The sequence below is a fragment of the Lissotriton helveticus genome, chromosome 6, assembly GCF_964261635.1.
Source record: "Lissotriton helveticus chromosome 6, aLisHel1.1, whole genome shotgun sequence".
NCBI classification, from domain to species: Eukaryota; Metazoa; Chordata; class Amphibia; order Caudata; family Salamandridae; genus Lissotriton; species Lissotriton helveticus.
Genome location: NC_136067.1, coordinates 225,119,408 through 225,145,900, shown reverse-complemented (window position 1 = coordinate 225,145,900; position 26,493 = coordinate 225,119,408). Strand labels below are relative to the sequence as shown.

The 26,493-nt window shown below is 47.4% G+C and overlaps 1 protein-coding gene across 3 annotated transcripts in view; it reads left to right on the top strand.

Moving 5' to 3' along the window:
- Positions 1 to 26,493, top strand: part of RCAN2 (regulator of calcineurin 2) — a 649,138-nt gene that overhangs the window by 385,239 nt on the left and 237,406 nt on the right. The gene's annotated exons all lie outside the window — the stretch shown is intronic.

The window sequence follows — 26,493 nt, the reverse complement described above, 5'->3', positions numbered from 1 at the left end:
AAGCCTTGATAAGCCTGTATCAGTTACCCACTCCAACTGTCAGGCTTCGTCTTCCGATGTCTCCAGGATTGTGCTGATGATACAGGGTTCCACCTCTCGACGTCAGACTGCCAGGATAGTCAAGCGAGGGAGGGAAAGGAAGGGGACAGCGGGGAGGGAGATCTGCAATAACAACAAGTTCACTAAGTACACACTCTGAAGGTTTGCATGTAACCCAACTGTCACTTCCTTCCTTTACCAATCAACAACGGTATGTTCATATTCCTACCTGAAAAGGAATATAATGATGCCTCAATCTAAGAAGAGATTAGGGAGATATCAGGGATTATGCCAACTGTAAAGAGACAAAGAATACATTGGAATTACTGAAGCTGTGATTATATATCGTCATTTAAAGCAGCATATATAACATACCAAACACGGTTCAGGTATATTGTTCGATAAATCCCAAGATATGACCCCCGGTAATCTCTCTTCTGTGATAGAAACAAAAAGAAAAGGTTGTAGAGAGAAAATCAGATAAGAACAGCAGACCCGGTTAATAACTCCTTAACGTTATCTGCACCACTGCAAGGTTCCTGTATTCCATGTATATATCAGCCACTGATCGGCTGACCAAAACCTCGTGTACTTCATGGGAAAGTCAGAACATAGCTTGAGCCCAAACCATGTAATATCCAGCTTACTTGACTACCAATGTCTCGTAAGCTAACCAAGATCCTGGTTATATCCAACAAGGACTCATTAAATCAGAACAGGTTTATTCCCGCAACAAGACAGCAGATAGCCTGTCCTGGCCAACGGGGAAAAGGAGCTCTCCCGTCCGAGAGAGCTTCTAACAAAATCAGCAAGGAAAACAAAAACGCCAATTTGGAGAAAAACACTCGCAAACGTGTTTCCTCCAGCCAGTCAAAGAACTGTGTACCCAACCCAAGACGGGGTACATAAGAGTCAGAGCAAGTTCACACACAGGTCTTACCGCCGTTCCTTAAGACTCACAGCTACTAGATCCTTCGGCAAGAATAATCGGCAACGCCGGCTTCCCTGACATGTTCTTTATTTCCTGTTTGTACGCGGCTCACGTACAACGTAAAGAGCTTTCCGGGCATGATGGGAAATGTAGTCTTGGGCCCTGGAACTCCTTCTGAAGCCTGGAAAAGGGGTCAGCGCTACTGATTACGTAAAACATGACACTACATTCCCCCTCACGAGGGACGCTGACCAATACCAGGTTTATCCGGACACAAACGGTGAACCTTCGCCACCAAACGAGGAGTTCTCCTCCGGGCCATACCCTTTCCAGGAAATCAGATAATGCATCCGCCCCCTCACCAATTTAGAATCCAGTACCCCTTGGACTTCGTATTCACGGTCCTGTTGCACCCAAATAGGCAAAGGGGCACGACGTACTGGACAATGCGAGGGTTTCAGGAGAGATACGTGAAACACAGGGTGAATCCTAAAATGCGCCGGCAAGCGCAGTTTCACTGCCACAGGGTTAACGTGTTTCAAGACACGATACAGACCAATAAACCTGGGGTTGAATACACTGTGTCTCTTAAACTTTATGTGTTTGGTGGACAACCACACTCGATCCCCCTTTTTATACACAGGACAAGGCCTACGGTGTTTATCAGCCTGAGTCTTATATCTAACCTTGGCACGTATAAGGTTCCTACGTGTGGAAAGCAGAATCCTGCTGACACGCAACAATCTTTCCTTGACGTCCGGCAGCCTAGCGTTGGTACTCGGGAGCAACAGTGGTTTGAACCTAGGATGGTGGCCGTAGGAACTAAAAAAGGGGGTGTGAAGCGTGGAGGAATGCTGCGTGCTGTTATAGGCAATCTCCGCCACCCACAACCAATCCACCCAGGTCTCGGTGTTATCCTGAACATAACAACGCAAGAACTGCTTGAGCGTCTGGTTCAGCCTCTCCGTCTGACCGTCAGTTTGGGGGTGGAAACTAGTGGAGAGGGAAGAAGAGATCTGTAGTTCAGTGCACCAGGTTTTCCAAAAACGTGCCTTAAATTGGGCCCCCCTGTCTGAGACTATAACTCTGGGGAGTCCACGTAACCACACTACGTGTACCAAAAGGATATGTGCTAACTGACCTCCGGTGGGAACCCGGTTACAAGCAATGAAGTGGCCCATTTTGGTAAGGTAATCTATGACTACTACTATGGCTGTTTTACCCTGATCTTTGGGGAGACCTACTATAAAATCTACAGATAATCTTTCCCAAGGCCGTTCAGGAGTGGGCATAGGTTGTAACAACCCTTGGGGTTGTTGTCGATCAGATTTCATTTGGGCACACTTTGCACATTCTTTCACCCATCGCTGTAGACCAAGACGTATGGAAGGCCACCAGAACTGTCGCAGCGCCTTCTCCAATGTTTTAGCAAATCCAGTATGTCCAGCACAAGGTGAGTCATGACACCATGAAAAAACGGTCTTTCTTAAGGCTGCAGTAGGTATTAATAATTGTGGTCCTTTCATGGGTATGCCTTGTTTCATCTTCCACTCTCTGTGGTGTCTAAGCCATGTTCTCCATACACAGGTCTGTACTCCTGTCTTAATGCTCAACAGGAAATCCCCGGTATGCGTCGCACACAGTACTTTAGTGGGTTCTATGATAGCCCTCTCTGGCGTAATGGTATGCATGACTGGGTTTTCTTGACATGTCAAAGCATCCGCCTTCTTGTTATTCACACCCGGCCTGTATGTCAACACGAAATGGTATTCCTCAAAAAACAGCATCCAACGTAATTGCCGTGGAGTAAGATGTTGAGAGGCTCGCATGAACTGCAAATTACGATGATCCGTGTAGACAGTCACCTGATGTTGTGCACCCATGAGCCAATGCCTCCATTCCAAGAAAGCGTCCCGAATAGCCAGGAGCTCCTTCTCGGCTACTGTATAATTCAGCTCAGCAGGTTTCAGTTTCAGAGAAATGAATGCTATGGGATGCAGGTGTCCGGTGGTTTCGTTTCTCTGGGACAGAACAGCTCCCAAAGCAACTTCGGATGCGTCAGCCTCCACCAAAAAGGGTAATTCAGGGTTGGCATGTGTGAGAACCGGGGCTGAAGAAAACGCAGCTTTTAACCGGTGGAACGCTTCTTGGGTGTTTTCGATCCACACAAAAGGAGTGTTTTTCCTAGTTAGTCGGGTTAATGGAGTCACCATCTCAGAAAACCCCCGGATAAACCTCCTATAAAAGTTGGCGAAGCCTAACAGGCTCTGTATATCCTTGACATTGTTAGGACAAGGCCAATCTTTTACTGCCTGGACTTTCCTTTCGGCCATGACTTGACTAAATGGAGTAAGCATTACTCCCAAAAAAACTCCACAGTAGTGACGTGAAACTCACACTTGGTGATTTTACAGTAAAGATGATTATCCTGTAATGCTTGTAGAGTCTGTTTCACGTGTTCCACGTGTTCATCAGTATTGGCGGAATAGATCAGAATGTCGTCGATATAGACAACAACGCATCTGTCCAGGTGTTCCCTCAATACTTCGTTCAGGAAGAACAGGAACGCGGCCGGGGCGTTACAAAGCCCAAAGGGCAATACCAAGTATTCGTAGAGCCCATACCGTGTCTTGAATGCCATCTTCCATTCGTCTCCCTGTCGAATACGAACAAGGTGATAGGTTCCCCTCAGATTAAGTTTGGTATAAATCTTGGCCGCTCTCACTTGCTCCAGTAGGACAGGGATTAATGGCAACGGATATTGATTCCTCACCGTTATGGAATTGAGAGCCCTGTAATCAATGCAGCACCTTTTCTCCCCATTCGCCTTCGGAATAAAAAACAGAGGGGACGCAGATGGAGATCTTGAAGGCTGTATAAACCCCGCCGCCATATACTTATCCAAATAGCTACGCAGTATGTCGTTCTCCGGTATAGTGAGGGCATAAATCCTTCCGCTAGGGACCACAGCTCCAGGGAGAAGATCGATCTTACAGTCGTATTCCCTGTGTGGTGGGAGGACCTCTGCCTTTGTGTCAATAAAACATCTTCATATGCCTTGTAAACGGTAGGCAGAACCACCTCCTTTTCAGCTGCGGTGGCAACATATCTTATGGAGGCTAATTCTCTTGAGGGGCTGTTCGGCTCTAGATTGCAATGAGTCAAGCAATAGTTAGAGTTGAACTGTACGGATTTGGAGGTCCAATGTATTGAAGGTTCATGCTTTTGTAACCATGGAAGACCCAGTATGACTCCATACTGGGGTGCTCTTTTAATGTTAAATGACAGTTTCTCTTGATGATAGGTAAGGAGCTAGTCAGGAGTGTTATACTTAATGGGTCCTGCTTCCAGCTCCTTCCTATCCACTGCGTACACTGTTTTAGGTATGTTCTTGGTTATGAGGAGCGCTCCCAATCGTTTTGCCACATCGAAGTCCATAAAACAACCCATGGCTCCCGAATCCACCATTTCGCTTATGTCTTTTTCTTCGGCATTTATTACCACAGTCATGGCGAGAAACAAGTGGTTTTTTACCTGCATGCAACCCGGAGTTATTGAAGGGATGATGTCAATGCTCAAGGGTTCCACTTCTTCCACCTTCAAGCTTTAGAGTTTTCCGCCCCCTTCTCAGTGATTCCAGCCGCGGCTTGTCCTGGTCTAAATCTTCCAGTTTTCGGTTTTACCGGACAGTCTCTTAGATAGTGCCCTTTTTACCACAATAAAGGTACAGTCCTTGTTTTCGGCGATGATCCAGTTCACTCAAGGTCAAAGGGGCCCTCACTGCCCCTATTTCCATAGGTTCCATGGACGTAGCTGTTTTCTCTCCTTGCCCCACACGTTCATAGGGTTGCACCGGACGTTCTTTTTTCTTGTGGTCTCCTTTTCACTCTCTCATTCTATGGTAAAGACGTAGGGTAAGTTCTATGAGGGCGGAACATGTGCGGGGTTGCGGATCGATGTGGGGCAGCACATCCTTTAAATCGTCGTTAAGACCCTGATAGAAAACAGCGGATTGTTTGGACTCGGGCCAGTCTGTTTCTGCCACTAAACGACGGAAATGGTTAAGATAGGTCAAAAGATCAGAAGTGCCCTGCTTCAGTTCCAGGAGGTCTCTGTCAGCAGAAAACGTTTCTGCTCTCCTCTCAAAAGTCTTTCCGAATTCTATACGAAATTCATCCCAATCGTAGAGCAGCGGATCGTCACGTTTCACTACAGGAACTGCCCACTGCGCTGCTTCACCCCCAGGTAAGAAATCACAAAAGCTACTCTAGCCTGGTTGGTGGAAAACATTTTAGGTTTGCACATGAAATGAAGCAACACCTGAGTCATAAAAACCTGCACCTTTTTGTTATCCCAAAAAATCGCTCCGGAGGAGCTAAGGGTATTTGAGCAGGCATCTCAACAACTACTGAGGTTGGTGGGGCCTGGTTCCCACTTGTACTAAAGGGATTTCCCTGTAATCTGTCTACTCTGGCTTGTAGTTGCGCAGTTTCTTCTCTCGAGTCGGCTACTTCTTGTCTAGATGGTGCTAACTCAGTTTGCACCAACGCCAGGGCTGCCATTACATCGTCTAGGGTAGCCATATGTGTATCTCAGCACAATCAAGAAGAAAAAGCAATCGTGGGCCGATTATTCTGTCAGGCTTTGTCTTCCGATGTCTCCGGGATTGTGCTGATGACATAGGGTTCCACCTCTCGACGTCCCCGAAGTCTGAAGTATATATACACAGACTGCCAGGATAGTCAAGCGAGGGAGGGAAAGGAAGGGGACAGCGGGGAGGGAGATCTGCAATAACAACAAGTACACTAAGTACACACTCTGATGGTTTGCATGTAACCCAACTGTCATTTCCTTCCTTTACCAATCAACAACGGTATGTTTACATTCCTACCTGAAAAGGAATATAATGATGCCTCAATGTAAGAAGAGATTAGGGAGATATCAGGGATTATGCCAACTGTAAAGAGACAAAGAATACATTGGAATTACTGAAGCTGTGATTAAATATCGTCATTTAAAGCAGCATCTATAACATACCAAACACGGTTCGTGTATATTCTTTGTTCGATAAATCCCAAGATATGAGCCCCGGTAATCTCTCTTCTGTGATAGAAACAAAATGAAAAGGTTGTGGAGAGAAAATCAGATAATAACAGCAGACCCGGTTAATAACTCCTTTTTAAAAAATTTTTTATAAAGACCTTTATTGTTCCAGACAATCCGTGTTACATTCACACAGCATGTAGCCTACAACCCACAGGGGCCGGCTGCGTTGGTTGGTAAACAGGGAGTATTGGGCAAGATAACACAGCCATTCAGCCGACAACCCGGGGGTCCGGCGGCGTAGGTTAAGTAGAGCACACAGACGTGGTACATCATCTAGCACGAGTATTAAGCAGGTCCATAGATTTTCCCATTTTCTACAGTCAGTAATGTAGGCTAGTCAGCGCGTCCACGACATTTGTGCTATCTGGGTAACCGCCTATATCCATAATAAGTGTGTAGTGACATAAGTAAATGCGAGATTTGGTGTGGATAGGTTACCGAGGGATTGAAGACGCTGTGCGTGTGAGGACGCTATGAAATGAACGCTTGTATATGAGTACAGCTCACTAATGCAAGGAAGTGTGCTCCTGTCACCGGTGACGGCAGCGCATGTCCATTACAATTGAGATAGAGATATTCGACAGCCTAGCACTCATGGCGTCCCTAAGTGCTGACCATATGGGCGTATACAGCAGAGGCGGGTGGTTGCTCTCTCGCTGGGTCCCTCAGCGGCAGGGAGAGGAATCCATCCTCGCCGCAGGTCATAGTGTGCATGTGCAGGTGTGAGAAGTTGGCCTGATGTGCAGTGTTCACTATTCTAGTGATCACTATATATCAGTCCAAACAACCCTTATTGATGATTGGTTGTAAGTCAACCTTATAGACCAGCTATCCTAGTAGCATGGATACGAGCAGTCTAAGGCTAAGACTCTAGAGGGCGTGTTAAGCCAGCTGTTTTACCATCACATTACCCCTTGAACACCCAGTGAAAGGACACCACACAAGTGTTATGAAAATAAACAGTGTATTTATTAGAATCACAACAACCCTGTACTCTTTATGAGGACAGGGTGCTAGGCACACAACAACTCTTACGAAAATACTTAAGTTAGCACGTTATACACAAATGCCCGAGGGGCACGAAAAACCATATATTCTAAAAGTGGAATGCGAAATTACTAGCAGGTAAGTACCGTACTAATAGGCTTTGGAATCGCTAGGACTTAACTAGGGAATCGTTAGATTACTTCTAGGAGGCCTAGGGGACTCGGGTGCAGAGGGTGCACTCTCACGCGGGATGCGGGACAAAGTCTATGGAAGCTAGTAAAGGCAAAGTTAGTGTTCACGGGCGAACCCGACCTGGTAGGAAGAAAACGACAGTGGATCCTGACCCTAGGATAGTGAGGCTATGCTGGGACACCGAAGTGCCGAAGTTACCTAGCCCAGGGGCTGCAGCTGCATAGGTCTGAAAAGACGTCGGGGATCTCGTTGCCGGACCAGGAGCCTGGAAGAAGGAAGTTGCTGGCAGGCGACCAGTGAAGGAAAGTTCGATGGATCCAAGCCTGGATCAAGGAAGAAGAAACCTGAAAGCAGAGGGGACCAAGTTCTTGAATCACTAGCCAGTGATTAAGTGGGCACCAGGATGGCACCGGGCGAAGTCACCTCGACTAGGTGAGTGGGCGACGCTGGCTCTGCAGATCTCACGGACCAGGAGGCGTTGTCGGCGACCAGGATGGAGAGGCGAGCTGTCCCACGATGGATGAAGCTGTCGGCGTCGAAGTTACCCAGGATTGGGCAACAAGCCTTGGCTAATTCAAGCCCACGCGGTGGACTCAAAATGGCGTCTTGAGTGGACCAGGAGGGTCCGGGGGGCTCCTCTTTTGGAAGGGAGCAAGGGCCAGCCTGGAGCAACCAGACCAGCAGCAGAAATGTCGTCGGGCGTCGTTCAGAAGGCCACAAGCCAGCGGGCTAGTAGCCAAACAACGCAGTGAGCAGCAAAAAGCAGAAGGGCCCCACGCAGATCGTGGAGATGCTGGGAGGCTGCACTTCGGTGCTGGAGCTGCTCAGGGTCGGGGCTTCTCGGACCCCAAAGCCCTCACCAGGAAATTACTCGGCGGGCTTGCTGGAAAGAAGTCGTGCAGTCTTGAAGATGGCCGGTCCCTCGAGGTCTCGTCACACCCACGAATCTCAGCGTGACTGATGATGCAGGTAGAGGTCAGAGGTGCCAGGGAAGCCGGTTCTCGTCGAGCTGGGCAGTCTTGATCCGGAGGAGAGACTTGCAGCAGACCGCAGTGTTCTTAAGATGGTGCCTGCGGATGCAGGGTGACTACTCCTTAGTCACAAGGGAGAAATCTTAGGAAGAAGTCTTGAGTTCCTTTCGTGGAAAGTAGTTTCAGGATTCAAAGATGATCTGATCTGGAAGGGGGCCAGTTCCTACCTTTATCCTGTAAAAAGGGGCTGGCACGCGACTAAGTCCTGCCCTAGGGGTTGGACTAGGAGGGGGGTGGTTACACCCACTTCCTTGGCGGGCTTTTCCCCAGCACAGGGTCTGGAGTGACCCTGGAACTGGTTCCAGCCAGCCTATGCACAGTGAGCACCGGGGTGCCACGTGCAGTCACCTTCCTCTAAAGCCCTGCCTACCTACAATACACAAAACCCAGTCTGGGACGGTGCTGGCACCGCCCCTGGCAGGAAACCCTTTGTCCTTATCTCCTGCTCTGGGAGGACTCCCAGCAGCAGGAGGGCAGACTTGTGTCTCGGTGGCAGCATCCATTTTGTGGAGCTGAGGCTCTGTTTGACTTTAACCGGGGTTAGGGGTTACATACATGTCGTGTCCCTCTAGAAGGGTGGAATGCTAACCCCGTCGCCAGAATTGGCGAGGGGTTAGTATTCCAATTCGTATGACACCTTACTCGACATGTTTTGATAAAGCGATACCAGAGTTGGCATATAACCGCGAGGATTATAATGCACTTAAGAGTATATGGTATGCGATATCATGGAAACGGCTAAGGGATGGATCCCGAAAGCCGCAGACAGGCTCAGCTCATGCCAGAGCACCATCTCACACGATTCCAAGCACTCTGCCTTCAGGATTGTTAAGGCCTGCCATAGGAGTGACTGATAGGAGATCTGTGTGTCCATTTTAGGGTTAGATATAGGTATACTATATCTAAAGCAAAGGGTGATTACACCACCTTGCCCCAGCTGTCAAGCAGCCAGTTGTGTCAGATTTGGATGGCCAGCCAGGGGTGGCATAATACATGCTGCAGCCCCTGGTAGGCCCTGGGTACACCTATGCCCTGGGTACCTAAGGTACACTGTACAGGGACTGATAAGGTGACTCAGTATCCAATTTAGATATGTACCTAAGGTACATGGAATCCATTTTACAGAGAGAGCAGTAGGCCTGGGGCCCTGAATAGCAGGGCCCCAGGTCAACTAAGTCAGAAAACCAGCAAAACACCAGGCAAAAAAGTTGGGGGCAACCATAGTCAGGGATCTACCTTCCTACATAACCCCCCCCCAAACGAAAGGAGATAAGGCTAGCCTTGCCAGGTAAGCCTATATTGCCTGAGTGGCCATATAAGGAAGTACCAGCACTGGCATGGTTACCCCCTATCTCATGGTCCACTAAGCAATCCCTCACCCTAAGGGTGTCTGAGGGTCTCCACCATAGGGAATCTCTACCTGTGGTGTGTTTTGGCAAAGTAAAAGGCTGGTGCTGAAATGGAGTACTGAAGTGAGGCTCCACTAATTTTGGGCTCAGCTTCCTCCAATCATTTTCCACCATATAGGCCTTTCTTTCCAAGACTGAGTTGTTTTGGGCTCTCAGGGTCAACCTCTGGCTACCTACAGCTGGAGGTTGGGTCCCTCTGTTTGGCTTACTGGAGGGACAGGTCAGGTTTGGGGCCCTCAGGTCCCAGGTTTGGCTGTGCCCAACAGTGTCCATCTGTGGGAGGTCCCTAACTAAATTTAAGGGGGATCCCTCAGGAGTCTGTTTTATTTTCACTTGGCTAGGATTACTAGCTTCAGTGCCCTTAATCTGCTGATTGGGGAATTCTTTTGGACAGGGGGCCCTTTGGGGTCCACCACTGGCCTCCCTGACCTCTACAGCCTTGGGCTGACTGAGGCAGGGTAGAGAGGGGCAGGTTACCTGCTCCAGACTGGGTCCCATCTTGGAAGGGTCCACTGACATCAGGGGTTCTGCCAGGCTAGGCCTGACTACCTCTGTGGCAGTTTCTTCACAAGGGGTCAGATCAGTTCCCTGAGGAGGCTGACCCTTTCCTAAAGTCTGGTGGGAGGGAGATTTCTCTTCCTCCTCAATGCTCTCTGTCTGAGTGGAGTGATCCATAGTTGCAGGCTTCACAACACTATCATCTGTCTGAGTTTGAGCTGTGGCCATCACAACTCTCCCAACCTTTTCAGGAGGGGGCTCAGTTTGGGTGTGGGCTGTTACCATGACAGCCTTGACAACCTGTTCTGGGAAGTAAGTTGTCTGAGATTGGGTTGTGACTGGCACAACCCTCCTGACCTGTTCAGGGAGGATATCTTGGACTGGGGCTGTGGCTACCACTGCCCTACTAACCTTACCATGGATGTTTACCATTCTAAAATGGGTTTCTTGCTCTACTTCAGCCCAGGCTGAGAGCTCTAAATCATTCCCCAGTAGGCAATCTACAGGCAAGTTTGGTGACACTGCCACTCTCTTGTGGCCAGTGACACCTCCCCAGCTGAGATTGACCACTGCCATGGGATGATCTCTCTGCACTCCATCAATATTGGTCACCTGGTATGTGGCACCAGGTAAAAGTTGCCTTGAGGGGACTAGACTCTCAGTCACCATAGTGATGCTAGCCCCTGTGTCTCTATAGGCCTCAACGTTTATACCATTGATGAGGGGCTCCTGTCTGTACTTGCCCAAAGTGTTGGGACAAGTTGTGAAGTTGGCAAACCCCTTGCCAGTCTCACAGACAAGAGTATCTAAGTCAGGGGACCTGGTTAGGCCAGAGTCCCCAGGAACTCCCAAAGTAAATGCACCCAAATTCTTGGGGGCACTCCCACCACCTGGGGGATTACTACTAGTAGTAACAGGAGGTTTGGGAATGTTACTTGGGGGTATGTTTTCCTTATTGTTATTCTTTGGGCAACTGCTGTCAGTTTTCAAATGACCCACCTGTTTACAGGGATAACAATAAGGTTTCTTCTGGTTATTAGAAGGATTCTGGGACCCACCCCCCTCAGAGGATTTTTGGGGCCCTGATGTGGTTTGATCTGTAGATTTATTCCCACCCTTCTCTTGAGGCTTGGTTGATTCCTTTTTCTGGTCACCACCTTGGTTCTTGGGCCTAATCCTGGTTCTGACCCATTTGTCTGCCCTCTTACCCAATTCTTGTGGAGAGGTCAGATCAGAGTCTACCAGGTGCTGGTGTAATAACTGGTTCTGACAATTATTTAAGACTTGCTCTCTCATAATTAGATTATACAATCCCTTGAAATCAGTAACCTTACTACCCAGTAGCCAGCCTTCCAAAGCCTTAGTGGCACAATCAACAAAGTCAGACCAGTCCTGAGACTGAGTTTTCTGGGTGTCTCTGAACAGCAACCTGTACTGCTCAGTGGTTAAGCCAAACCCATCAACCAGTGCATTTTTCAGGACCTGGTAATCATTAGCATCCTCCACTCTTGTAGTGAGGAGCTTATCTCTACCTTTACCATCAAAGGAGAGCCACAGTATAGCTGCCCACTGACTCTGGGGAATGCACTGCACAGTGCAGGCCCTCTCCAAAGCAGCAATCCATTTCTGGATGTCATCCCCTTGTTTAAAGGGGGGCACTATCTTAGTCAGGTGTTTAGTATCTAAACCCTTCTCTTTTTCTCTTGGGAGATTGCTGCCACCAGTGGGAGCTAACCCACTCATCTTCTGCTCTCTAGCAAATGCAAGATTTTCTTTGGCCAGGGCAAGTTCTTCCCTTTCAATCCTCAGTCTAGCTTGTCTCATCCTTGCTTCATGCTCTCTTCTCTGAGGGGAAGTCAATCTCCTCTGGGGAGAGTTCCTTCTCCCCTGAGAAGAGGCATTAGAGTGCAGAGATCTAATGGAGTCCCTAGAAGGAGATCTATCTCTCCTAACTCCAAGGTTAGGCCTCATTAGGGTCAGTACTTGGGGTCCCCCAGATCCTTCCCCAAGTAGGTCTAAGTTGGCCCTAGTTAGCCTTCTGACTACCTCAAGACCTTTGTCTACCTCATCCCCAGAGAGTTCCTCCTGATCCTCCTCCTCCTCAACTGCAGTAGCAGTGTTGGGGAGGTCTGGATCCCCAGAGGTTCCCTCTAAGGGTGGCATATTCTCATGTAACTGAGAAATCTTTCTGGCATCATATGTCTCTAAGAGACCTATCAGAAAGGGAATGGTGGGGTTAGACCCCTGCTTCAGTTTCCTGGAGACACAGATTTGTCTCATCTCCTGAAAACTGAGAGCTGCATATCTTGAAGTGACCTGTGGAGGGTCAACACTGACCAGGGGAGTCTCAGTAGAATCTCTCTGGGTAGACATGCTTTTCTAGTGAGGTGTAAGTGGTGCACTTACCTACACTATATGTTTGCCTACTGATCCCTTGCTAGAGTTGTAGTTTAGGGTGTGCTAGGCCCTAGGAGCTACAACAGCTGGTTCAGTAGAACTCAGAGTATTCTAAGCTAAGTTATATGTACCTTTAGTACTCATGTGATCTTTCACAAGATATTCTTAGGGCATGCGTGGTAAAACAACAGCAAGCTCAAATCCCACCGCTGCCACCAATGTGAGAAGTTGGCCTGATGTGCAGTGTTCACTATTCTAGTGATCACTATATATCAGTCCAAACAACCCTTATTGATGATTGGTTGTAAGTCAACCTTATAGACCAGCTATCCTAGTAGCATGGATACGAGCAGTCTAAGGCTAAGACTCTAGAGGGCGTGTTAAGCCAGCTGTTTTACCATCACATTACCCCTTGAACACCCAGTGAAAGGACACCACACAAGTGTTATGAAAATAAACAGTGTATTTATTAGAATCACAACAACCCTGTACTCTTTATGAGGACAGGGTGCTAGGCACACAACAACTCTTACGAAAATACTTAAGTTAGCACGTTATACACAAATGCCCGAGGGGCACGAAAAACCATATATTCTAAAAGTGGAATGCAAAATTACTAGCAGGTAAGTACCGTACTAATAGGCTTTGGAATCGCTAGGACTTAACTAGGGAATCGTTAGATTACTTCTAGGAGGCCTAGGGGACTCGGGTGCAGAGGGTGCACTCTCACGCGGGATGCGGGACAAAGTCTATGGAAGCTAGTAAAGGCAAAGTTAGTGTTCACGGGCGAACCCGACCTGGTAGGAAGAAAACGACAGTGGATCCTGACCCTAGGATAGTGAGGCTATGCTGGGACACCGAAGTGCCGAAGTTACCTAGCCCAGGGGCTGCAGCTGCATAGGTCTGAAAAGACGTCGGGGATCTCGTTGCCGGACCAGGAGCCTGGAAGAAGGAAGTTGCTGGCAGGCGACCAGTGAAGGAAAGTTCGATGGATCCAAGCCTGGATCAAGGAAGAAGAAACCTGAAAGCAGAGGGGACCAAGTTCTTGAATCACTAGCCAGTGATTAAGTGGGCACCAGGATGGCACCGGGCGAAGTCACCTCGACTAGGTGAGTGGGCGACGCTGGCTCTGCAGATCTCACGGACCAGGAGGCGTTGTCGGGGACCAGGATGGAGAGGCGAGCTGTCCCACGATGGATGAAGCTGTCGGCGTCGAAGTTACCCAGGATTGGGCAACAAGCCTTGGCTAATTCAAGCCCACGCGGTGGACTCAAAATGGCGTCTTGAGTGGACCAGGAGGGTCCGGGGGGCTCCTCTTTTGGAAGGGAGCAAGGGCCAGCCTGGAGCAACCAGACCAGCAGCAGAAATGTCGTCGGGCGTCGTTCAGAAGGCCACAAGCCAGCGGGCTAGTAGCCAAACAACGCGGTGAGCAGCAAAAAGCAGAAGGGCCCCACGCAGATCGTGGAGATGCTGGGAGGCTGCACTTCGGTGCTGGAGCTGCTCAGGGTCGGGGCTTCTCGGACCCCAAAGCCCTCACCAGGAAATTACTCGGCGGGCTTGCTGGAAAGAAGTCGTGCAGTCTTGAAGATGGCCGGTCCCTCGAGGTCTCGTCACACCCACGAATCTCAGCGTGACTGATGATGCAGGTAGAGGTCAGAGGTGCCAGGGAAGCCGGTTCTCGTCGAGCTGGGCAGTCTTGATCCGGAGGAGAGACTTGCAGCAGACCGCAGTGTTCTTAAGATGGTGCCTGCGGATGCAGGGTGACTACTCCTTAGTCACAAGGGAGAAATCTTAGGAAGAAGTCTTGAGTTCCTTTCGTGGAAAGTAGTTTCAGGATTCAAAGATGATCTGATCTGGAAGGGGGCCAGTTCCTACCTTTATCCTGTAAAAAGGGGCTGGCACGCGACTAAGTCCTGCCCTAGGGGTTGGACTAGGAGGGGGGTGGTTACACCCACTTCCTTGGCGGGCTTTTCCCCAGCACAGGGTCTGGAGTGACCCTGGAACTGGTTCCAGCCAGCCTATGCACAGTGAGCACCGGGGTGCCACGTGCAGTCACCTTCCTCTAAAGCCCTGCCTACCTACAATACACAAAACCCTGTCTGGGACGGTGCTGGCACCGCCCCTGGCAGGAAACCCTTTGTCCTTATCTCCTGCTCTGGGAGGACTCCCAGCAGCAGGAGGGCAGACTTGTGTCTCGGTGGCAGCATCCATTTTGTGGAGCTGAGGCTCTGTTTGACTTTAACCGGGGTTAGGGGTTACATACATGTCGTGTCCCTCTAGAAGGGTGGAATGCTAACCCCGTCGCCAGAATTGGCGAGGGGTTAGTATTCCAATTCGTATGACACCTTACTCGACATGTTTTGATAAAGCGATACCAGAGTTGGCATATAACCGCGAGGATTATAATGCACTTAAGAGTATATGGTATGCGATATCATGGAAACGGCTAAGGGATGGATCCCGAAAGCCGCAGACAGGCTCAGCTCATGCCAGAGCACCATCTCACACGATTCCAAGCACTCTGCCTTCAGGATTGTTAAGGCCTGCCATAGGAGTGACTGATAGGAGATCTGTGTGTCCATTTTAGGGTTAGATATAGGTATACTATATCTAAAGCAAAGGGTGATTACACCACCTTGCCCCAGCTGTCAAGCAGCCAGTTGTGTCAGATTTGGATGGCCAGCCAGGGGTGGCATAATACATGCTGCAGCCCCTGGTAGGCCCTGGGTACACCTATGCCCTGGGTACCTAAGGTACACTGTACAGGGACTGATAAGGTGACTCAGTATCCAATTTAGATATGTACCTAAGGTACATGGAATCCATTTTACAGAGAGAGCAGTAGGCCTGGGGCCCTGAATAGCAGGGCCCCAGGTCAACTAAGTCAGAAAACCAGCAAAACACCAGGCAAAAAAGTTGGGGGCAACCATAGTCAGGGATCTACCTTCCTACAGCAGGGGATGACCAGATGGCATCGCTTCGGGGTTGGATCATGTCGTCAGGCGTGTGTTAACCCGTAGCAGCATCACTGCGTGTGGGGTGTCGTCATCTGCAGCAATACAGGGGTCAGTCGGGGAACTTGACCGATGTGTAAACAAAGGGAGATATAAACGCAACAGTGGAGTAACATCGGGGCGGGAGTGGGAGAGCGGCAGTGTTGTCAGCGTGGTATGCGATGAGAGGTCTGTAGTTAGAGGCCCCGGGGGGGGGGGCAGCGAGCCCACATTGGCAGTGGGGCATGTGGTGAGAGCGGACAGTAGGGGGGGAGCAAGCACATGGTTGTGTGTGTAATGCAAGTCGGACGTGGCCATGGCAGGGGAGCAGAAAGCGAAAGCGCTAGTAATGGCATGAGTGCGGCGGCAGCCAGATGGGGTGTGGGGGGGGGAAGGGGAAGAGCCGAGGGTCGTGGTGGTCTGTAGTGCCGTGTGTCAGTGCGGCAATAGCTAGTCACAGCATCTCAAGTCACCTCACGTTCCCGGCAAGCCTGCTGAAAGGAACTGAGGAAAGTGTCCCAAGTCTGTGCAATAGGAAACTTCCGTAGGCCCGCCGTTTCCTCCCGGCGGAGCACTGCACTCTCCGCTCTGTGGTAAATAAATAATTAAATACCGGTTCTATTTTTCAGAATAATCAATAAACGGGTAGCTCAATAAATAAGAGTCAAGATTCGAGGTAGCTGGAGTTTGCAGGTTTTAATAAAGCATAAGGGACAGGAACAGGACAACCTGCACGGGAATAGGATGGCAGCTGCCGGGGGCAGGATCTGGAATGGCTAGAGCAAAAAGCTGACTTTAATAACAGTGCATAACATATATATACTAAAACAATTGCATTACATTCAATACAGTAGGCGTAGCAGTAGGTGTGGTTTGTAGCAGTCGCGAAAGATAAGGCAGTAAGTAGGTGTAACAAGAGGCGTGTACAGGGCGTATACATAGACATGTGGTGTAAACGTAACAGAATATGTCATAAACGGGGCGGAAACATGGAGGGGGCTACCTAAGGAGCTGGGACCTCTAACCTAGTGGTGCGCGCAAACGGGCAATGACGTGTTACCAGGGAGAACTGGGGGCTATGACTTCTGCACTAGAAGAGGAGACTAAAGTCTGCGGAGTCAGAGCGACATGTACCTAAAACCTATCTGGTATCTGGTGTTTAGAGGACATGTTGATAGAATCCAAAAGTTATCAGGGTAAAGGCTACCAGACTCTAAGACTGGTGCATGCATTATTCTACATGTAGTGCGGGTGCGAGGAATATTCTATGAATATTAATACAGTATTTCTCTTACATGGAGACATAAAGGCTAGACCATGACTGAAACTATTGATGCGATTCCGTAGCTTAGGAATGCAGAGAAGGAGAGCTGAACTGATAACTAGAAGCATAACATACTCTTGGCAGACTGAGAGGCAGAGCCAGGCCGAGCCGGGCACTGTGAGGCATGAAGTAAGTGAAGGGTCAGGGATACAGGTGGGGGCTGTATCGCTCCTCGGAGAGGGTTCAGGAGACAGGAGCTGAATCTGAGTCCGGGCCCTTTTGAGGCCTAGAAACGGGGACTTTTACTGAATTAACGTGCACACTGTGAAATGTGGCAACATAGGTTTACATAGGCCTAATACTCGTAGCTTTCACGAGAACTGGAAACTGGCATACTAAAGTTGGACACAACTATAATTGCGTCTTTAATCGATCATAGGGGAATACATATGCATATCGATCATGCACATATAACATAGGATGGGGAACACGTAGGGACACAGAACATGGCAAAATTTACTTTTCCACATTCCCTCCTTGTCACTACGTTTCCATCAGGAAACATCAATATTCATGATACCATCTATCATTTCATACAGTATCATTTGTTCGTCTCGAATTGTCTTGGAACGGGATTTAGGACTAGGAATACAAGAGGTAGCACAAACGCCGCAAATCGCAGGGCCACATTGTAAACAGAGGCAGCAACTGAATATGATCATTACTGCTATACCTAGAAATGACAATACTTTCCATCCCCAGGCAGAAATTATACTCCAGAGCCAACCGGACCATGTCCAGGTGCCTGGATTCTGGTGTAACTGATGGGCAATTTTATGAAGTCTGGTTATAGCTGAATAAACAGACGGCGCGTTATTAGGAATGAAAATGCAGCAACTAGATCCGATGACTCTACATGCTCCTCCTCTATCGGCCAGTATGACGTCAAGAACGAGACGATTTTGGAGCACGACAAATCTCATAGCAGATTGCTCTTCGGTTAAGTTACCTAGAGCAGAAGTAGTCTCATTCACTACTGCTTCAAGGGTTCTGGTTAACCTACGAATTAACTTACTATTCTGGATAGGTCCTATAAAGAAGAAGAAACCTCTATTGAAGTCTGTATACTGTTCTAAAGCAGTTTCAGTTTGATCGACAATTGGGGACTCGATCTCCCTTTTATGTCTAATGTGTACTAGATGTGTGTTTCTATGATAATCAGATGGGGCTAGGAAAACTGGTGGCAGTAGGAAGGCAATGTAACATGTTCCATCCCAATCGAGGGGCAGACGAACATATGCGGTCTGACCACAAACAAAATAAGAATGACGTGAGGCTTTGAAAATAGATTTCCCACTGTCACTATACTTGACAATAGTAGCACAATCACTATGTCCTACATGTGCGGAACCATTCTTTCTGACACATAATTCGCCTTTGACTGGCAATACGGAAATAGCAGGCAAATCTGGAGTAGTATCGGATTGAACATTCAAGACCATAAAATTCGAAGAATAATTACCTAAATTATAAACTTCATTTTCTAGATCTAACCCTGTTCTATGGGTGAGACCTTGCTTGTCTGGAAAACATGTTCTATTCAGAAGGGACATGTCAATTGAGGATGACGTTAAAGTGGACCATGCTCCACACGAACCATTATGTGAAAATGGATAAGGAAAGAGTGGCAGAACTCCCTTCGGTGTCTGGAAAGGGGGGAGTCGACCACACACCCAACAATTAGTGGCGTTGCTGGTCTGGTGTGAATAGTGTAGCATTCTAATAAACGTGTTATTTCGCATCGCAAGACGATAGGATAGCTCGTGAGGAGGCAGATCACTAAATGTGTGCTCTACTGTAGCATTAGAATACTTATTTACATGAGAAATTGGAAAACATAAATGTAATGCATAACTTGTGCAGGTAACCATTAAACTCAAAAATAGCAGAAAACTTAGAACAATGATACATTTGATAGAGTTTTGACTAACTCTCTCACTATGGGGGTCTATCTCATACATGTCAGAAACCTGTCTAACCGTTTCACCCGAGAGGGACTTAGACAATTAAACTGGCTGACTTATTTTACTAGACCTGAGTTTCTTTTTATACTCCTGCTGCGGAGTTTCCTCTAACAGGGGAGGCTTGAATTCAGAGTCAATTTTTAGGCAGTCCTTAGAATTTTGGCAGTCCTTTGCAAATGTCTTTGCACGAATTCCATGGAATTTCTTTATGTGGGACAGATGGACCCAGCCTTTTCTTCCTTCTAGCTTGGCCGCGGTCCTTGTGGTAAGTAAGACTAGACGAGGCTCCTTCCAACGGGGCTCCAGCGGACTTGAACGATCAAAATTGCGGACCAATACGAGGTTTCCTGGAACGATTTCATGCGGTTTCACCTCGGTATTGTCTGGAAATGCGGCGGCAACCTGTGAACGACAAGAGTGTAGGGCAGACATCAAGGAAGCTAGGTAATCTGTCAGCATATTACTGGAAACATCTGTAATACTGCGGGGTCTAGGTGTACCCCACATGTTTGGGGGGTGGCCGAATACGACCTCATACGGGGACAGACCTGATCTGGAATGTGCAACCATGCGCATATAAAATAGAGCAACTGGCAAAGCTACTAGCCAGTCTACACCTTTCTCTTTACAAACTTTGGCAATTCGGATTTTTAATGTCTGGTTATGTCTTTCTACGAGACCGGCTGCTTCAGGATGGCGCACACAATGGAACTTCCACTGGTACCCCAATAGAAGGGACACATGTTTCATAAGTTCTGATGAGAATGGCTGGCCGTTGTCTGAATACACGACCCTAGGGAGTCCATAACGGGGAAAGAGTTCACGAACCAACTGCTTGGCAGTGGTCGCAGCTGTGTAATCTGGAACTGGATATGCTTCTGTCCATCTGGACAAAGCGCATACAACTACGAGGACATACTTGAAACCTCGACATCGCTCCATCTGAATATAATCCATCTGGAGGACTTCAAAAGGGTGGTCAGGAGGTTGGAATCCCCCTTGTTCCACCGGGACACTTTTACCTGGATTGAACTGGCAACATATCATACAGGTACGGACTTTCTGCTTGGCTGCAGCTCGTAAGTGCTTGTTGAACCAAATGTTCTGGATACTGTCTAACATGGCTTTTTCTCCTAAATGTGCAGGACTATGTGCGGTATTAATAATGACTTGAACCATTGAGTCGGGAAGAAACCATGTGGCTTTTCCCTTCGTCACCCATCCTTGATCTGTCTGGACCCCTCCTTGTTCGGACCATTTCTTGATTTTATCGGGAGTAGCATGTAACTGTATATCTATGACATCTTGTGTAGGGTCCTTAACTGTCATACAAGTAGTCTGGTCTGGAGTGTGTGTCAGTGTCGTGTTAACTGGAATGTCTGGAGTCTGAGCTGTGAGCTTGGCTGTTCGATCTGCTAGATCGTTACCTTGGGAAATGATGTCAGTGACTTTCGTATGTGCTTTGCACTTCATGATAGCGATAGCTGTCGGTAAATGGATTGCATCTAACAGAGCTTGAATGAGGAGACCATGCTGAATCTTGGTTCCATGAGAAGTCATAAAACCTCTTTCTTGCCAGAGCACTCCAAAGTCGTGTACGACTCCGAATGCATAACGTGAATCTGTGTATATATTTACTTTCAGGTTCTTGGCACGTATGCAGGCTTGGGTCAGAGCGACTAGCTCTGCTGCTTGAGCAGACAGGGTGTCAATACGGTGTGTCTCTATAACTTCAGTCTCAGTAGTCACTGCATACACGGCTACTAGTTCTCCTGTACTTGTTCTCATACATGAACCATCCACATAAAGTGTCAGGTCGGGATCAGGTAATGGAATATCTGTCAAGTCTTGTCTTGGCTTTGTCATGGTGTTAACAACTTCCACACAGTCATGTGTGGCAGGATTGGAAGTAACTGACGGTAACAGTGTAGCAGGATTTAGAACGTTGCAGCGTCTGATTTCTATATGTGGCTGGAACAGTGTCAATTCATAACCTGTTAAACGTGCAATTGTCAAGTGCTGAGTCTGTGTTCGGTTTAAAAGAACTTCCACGGAGTGTGGGACTTGTACTGTCAGGGAGTGTCCTAACACTATAGAATCACTTTGTCTGATAGCTAGTGCTGTGGCTGCAACTGACTTGAGGCACGCAGGCAGAGCCTGGGCTACTGGATCTAATGTGCTAGAAAAATAAGCACAGGGCTTGTATTGTCCTGCTTGATCTTGTGTGAGAACAGATAATGCAGTACCATTACGTTCTGTAACAAAAAGTGTAAAAGGCTTACTGTAGTTCGGTGTAGCTAGAACAGGTGCTTGACATAAAGCTTTCTTTAATTCGTTAAAAACAAGTGTATGTTCGGATGTCCAAGGGAGGACAGTCGATACGGCTGCCTCCTGTGTCGTTAACTGTATCAGTGGCTTAGCTAGAAATGCATACTGAGGAATCCATTGTCTGCAGTAAGAAGTGAGACCAATAAAAGCTCGTACCTCCTTCTGGGTCTTGGGCTGAGGAAGACTCGCTATTAACTGGATACGGTCAGGTATCAACTGCCTACCCCTCTTGGACAGTAAGTGTCCTAAGTAGACCACTTGCTGGACACAGAATTGAAGCTTCGAAGGGGACACCTTGTGCTCCATCTCGGCTAGGAAATACAGGACTGTAAGTGATGCTCGCTCGCAGTCACGTTCAGAACGGGCTGTGATCAGTAGATCATCGACATACTGGAGCAGGGCAGTGTCAGTTGGCATGTGAATATTGTCTAGTTGTCTCTTGAGTGCTTGACTGTAAATACTAGGACTTTCTGTGAAACCTTGAGGAGCTCGTGTAAATTTATAGCTCCTTCCATTTAAACAAAATCCGAAAAGGTACTGGCTGTCTGGATGAATGGGAACACTGAAAAATGCGTTCTTGAGGTCTATAACAGTAAAGAACGTGGCTTCAGAATCAATGGCTGTCAATAGGGAAGAAATATCTGGAACTACTGGGTACTGGGGAATAATACATTTATTAAGTTCTCGAAGGTCAATCACTAATCGATATACTGGAGGTGCATTTGGATCAGTACGTTTCATGACTGGAATGATAGGAGAATTACATACATTGGAGTCAGTTTCTACAACCACTCCTTGAACAATAAGCTCGTCAATAATTTTGGATAAGGCTGCTACAGCCTCAGGTGGCAATTTGTACTGTCTGATTCGTGGCAAAACTATACCTTGCTTGAGAGTCACACGATAGGGTGTGATGTTCATACAACCAACATCAGTTGGACCTTGTGCCCATAGATGCTGTGGGACATTCAATAATCTTGGATCAAAATCTCGTAATACATAATGACCTTTAAAGTCGCGTAAAAACAATCGTACTCCTTCTGGGGAGCAGCATATAATTGCACCTAATTCTTTTAATGTCTTGATGCCTAACAAATTTTCTGGACATGCTTTCGTAAGTAACAAATCAGTAGTTCGGGACAATGGACCAACTTCTAGAGTAACTGGTTTCGAAATTTCATTAACTATTGGCTTTCCTGAAAATCCAAGGGAAACATTTCTAGAGCCTGAGAGCGGAGCCCCTGGAACCTCGTCATGACTGATGGTAGTCCTACTTGCCCCTGTATCAATCAGAAACTTTCTGTCTTTCCCTAATACTTGACTGTGAACGTAGGGACCCTCTTGATCTACAGGTATCTCGATGAGAGGCAAGCCTACCTCCCTCTCTAGGCTGTTTCATGAATACTGCTGGTACTCTGGATACTCGGACTGTGCATACTGGTACATCTGCTGTGTAACATGCTGTGTTGCAGCTATAGGCTGCGGTACTGTAACTGTCTGTTGTGCATTCTGTGGTGACTGAGAAGTCTGTAAAACTTGTTCTTGTCTAGGCGGACGTGGTCTTTCTTTAGTCTTACCAGTAGCTATGTTGTGCTTCAGAACTGCACACTCGTTTATAAAATGACCTGGCTGTTTACAGTAATTGCAGGTCCCTTTAACAGGAACTGCAGGATGACTGGCTTGATTCGTACCCCTCTTCTGACTGTCTTGAGGAACAGATTGTGCAACTAATACTTTCATTTTCGTGTCTTTCATACGTCTCCTTTCATGATCTTGCTCTTCCCTGATTCTGTTCTGGTGGTACTGGAGCATCTGTAACATTTGGGACGGAGTATTAGCTTGCCAGGTACTTTCGACTTTCAGGACTCGGTTTTTAACTTGTGGACTTGAATTCTCGACTAGTTTAGTAACAAAAAGATGAGGGTATGACTCGCTACTTGTTTTCAGACCACTGTTAATAACAAAACATTTCTCGAATCTAGAATAAAAATCACTAGTATCTTCATCTTGTTTCTGTTTACAGGCTGAGATGGCATCCCAGTCTTCCTTTTTCGTGGCTAGTAATCTTGGCAAAACCTGTATCAATAACTCAGGTAATTCTTTACATTTATCTCCTAGACCAGTACCTGGTACTCGTGTAGTATCTTCAGCTTCTAGAGCTGTCCAATCTATCTTTTTCTCTCCCACCTCCCATTCTTTTTCTTTGAGTTTTTCATATGTGCCCGCAGGCAACAGGACCTTTAACATTTTAATTATATCTGGATACGTGTATTCTCCCATACGGAGCATGTCTTTTAATTCACGGTGGAACCCTGCTGGATCTTTATCGTGACAGGGAATTAACTTCTTCATCTCTAAGAGTTCCATCTTTGTAATCGGGGTGTAAACAAATACTCGTTCTAGATCACCACCCGTTGTCCTAACTGGGTGTACTTCTCGTAACGGATGCTGTCTGTCTATATAAAATGGTTTACTTTCGGGGGGTGAGACATGAACAAAATGCGGATTCAGAAACGTTCGGTATTTGTGGCGCTGTTCTAGAATGATACTAATTAAATCGGTACCTAGACCTTTCCATCTATACTGTAGTAACTCGTTCAGAACATCATGTAATGGACCTGGATCAGAATGCTGACCCTCATACAGAGTGATGAGGTGCTGGATCATATACATACCCACCAGTCGCTGCTCGGCTGGGGGCAGTTTCAGAAACATTTGTGCCACTATTTCATCTGGAAAAGTGGTAGAATCAGTAGCCCATCGGACTGCTGATCGGGCTAGTTCTTGTTCATGCATAGTACTAAGTTCACTATAACCTATTCGTGATTTCAGAATTTTATCGGTAGCTTGGAATACTTGTTCTAGAGAACACTGTTCTGGTACTAGAGAAGGAACAGTTTTCTTGTAGTCTAGACGTGAATGTTGGTCGGAAAGTCTAGTTCTACCTACATACGCTATTCTGGTAGGATTCTCGTCGTCTACCTCTTCAGTAGAAGAGTCATTTTCTTTCTCGGTTGCTTGTGTTGCTTCTCGTTTCTCGTGTAACTTTATTATTTCTTTACGGATTTTCTTGTACATACTCTCTATACTGTTCTGTGTCTTGTGTCTTCCCTCGGCTATATGGTCACTCCACCTGGTCAGAACTTTCATTTCTTCTGAATCTTTTCCTGGATAATCTTGTTCTCTTATTAAACAATTAATTAAAAACTTTAAAATCATGAGCTGAATCTCGACTTTTCTTTGGACCATGGTGTCGCCAATACTTTCTGGATCTCTTCCTGTACGGATGAAATGATATATTCTGTCTAGATAACCTTTCATATTCGGCAGGGTGTCCAAATACTCGGTCACCCTCCTTACACGCAATGAATACAAGACCATGTCATCATCGCCTGGGACTGGATCATAACGGCATTCGGTAAGTGCTCGCTTGATATCTGCAACTGACTGAAGTTTGGGTGAACGTTGTAACGCTCGTTCATGTAGCTCGAGTAACGTTAGACGTCTGTGTTGAGGCGGGGTACGAGGAGAATCTCCCCCCGCGGCTCCTAAACTGGAATCGTCGGTGGGTACTGTACGGGCTGGGAGAGTGACTGATGTAGCGGGTACTTGTACTGTAGGCTGGACCGGGGGTGCCGTAACAGGTGCTGTAACGGGTGCCCCGGTGGCTGGAGAAACAGGAATTACATTATTTACGGGAGCTGGCGGAACAGGATTTGCATATTCTGGGACCGTGTCGTCCAGATAGGACGAGAGAAAAATATCAGCTGCGGTCGGTTTGTGACGTAGCTTAATCGGAACTAGTGATGGCGGAAAATTACTGGATGCCTCTGGGGTTGCTTCTGGCAAGCCCTCGGCAAGAAGAGGGTACATACTCTTAATAAGGGCATTTCTCTGTCTGTCTGACTGTTCGGCTTTAACTCGTTCACCTATTTCGATTAATTCCCTTTCTTGGGCTCTTTCTGAGGATTCTCTACTTAATTCTGCTTTTCTGAATTCTTTTTCGGTTCTTTTATGAGATTCTTTGCGCCATAACTCGATGGCATCTTTCTGTGACTGTCTGGCTTTCTTTTTCCATAATGCTTCTTCTACTCGCATGATGCATTCGGCATCCCATGTGCCTGATACAGGCCATCTATATTTCTCTTCGAGATGTCTGGTATAATCAGACCATAAATCTAGATATATTATGGCACTTAAGCCATGCTTATGATACATAAAATGACCTGGACTGTCCCTAGGCGGGACAGGGACTGCTTCCTCGAGCAGCCCTTTTCTAGTTTTTAACTGACGTAACTTAGAGAACAGAGGCATGATTTAGTCTGGAATCTAGACACCATACAATATACGATAAACACAATAATGACTGAAAAAACAAATCATTCATACCACGACATTGAAAACACATTGAATGACATTAAAATAACAGTTCGGACAGAATATTACCTGGAATACTGAGAACAGAAACACATGAATTTCTCGAGAACAGAACTTACTAGAATTACTAGATGCACTGCTGAAACAGTACGAAACATACCGGTCCCATAAAGAGATACGTCAGGACCCGCATCCACCTAGGTGGACACTTCGTGTTGGATTTGCGTACCCAAACCCACGGACCAGAGACAAATTAATTGACCCTGTCTAGATACTACCCCAGCAACGGTACTCACCGGGCAGCAAGAACGGAAGGCCTCGGACTGGACTGGACTGCTACGACGACGGACTACGAACTTCGGACTTCAGTTACGGGTGGGCCTCCGGATACCTCGGACCTTGAACTCTCGGCTTGGGCTCTGGTCGGGACTCGCCGCGTTCCTCCACCGCCTCGTCTGGATGCTGGACCGCAACCTCCGTCTCCTCCGTGGGCCTGAGGGATACTCGAAGCAGAAATATCTGCACGTGCACGGTATGGTTCCGTCACGGCTGCAGAGGATCAGGGGGCCTGCGTGGCTTCTCCGGCGCGTGGGGAAAGGGCAAGTCCCTATTCGGGCGCCATTATGTGGTAAATAAATAATTAAATACCGGTTCTATTTTTCAGAATAATCAATAAACGGGTAGCTCAATAAATAAGAGTCAAGATTCGAGGTAGCTGGAGTTTGCAGGTTTTAATAAAGCATAAGGGACAGGAACAGGACAACCTGCACGGGAATAGGATGGCAGCTGCCGGGGGCAGGATCTGGAATGGCTAGAGCAAAAAGCTGACTTTAATAACAGTGCATAACATATATATACTAAAACAATTGCATTACATTCAATACAGTAGGCGTAGCAGTAGGTGTGGTTTGTAGCAG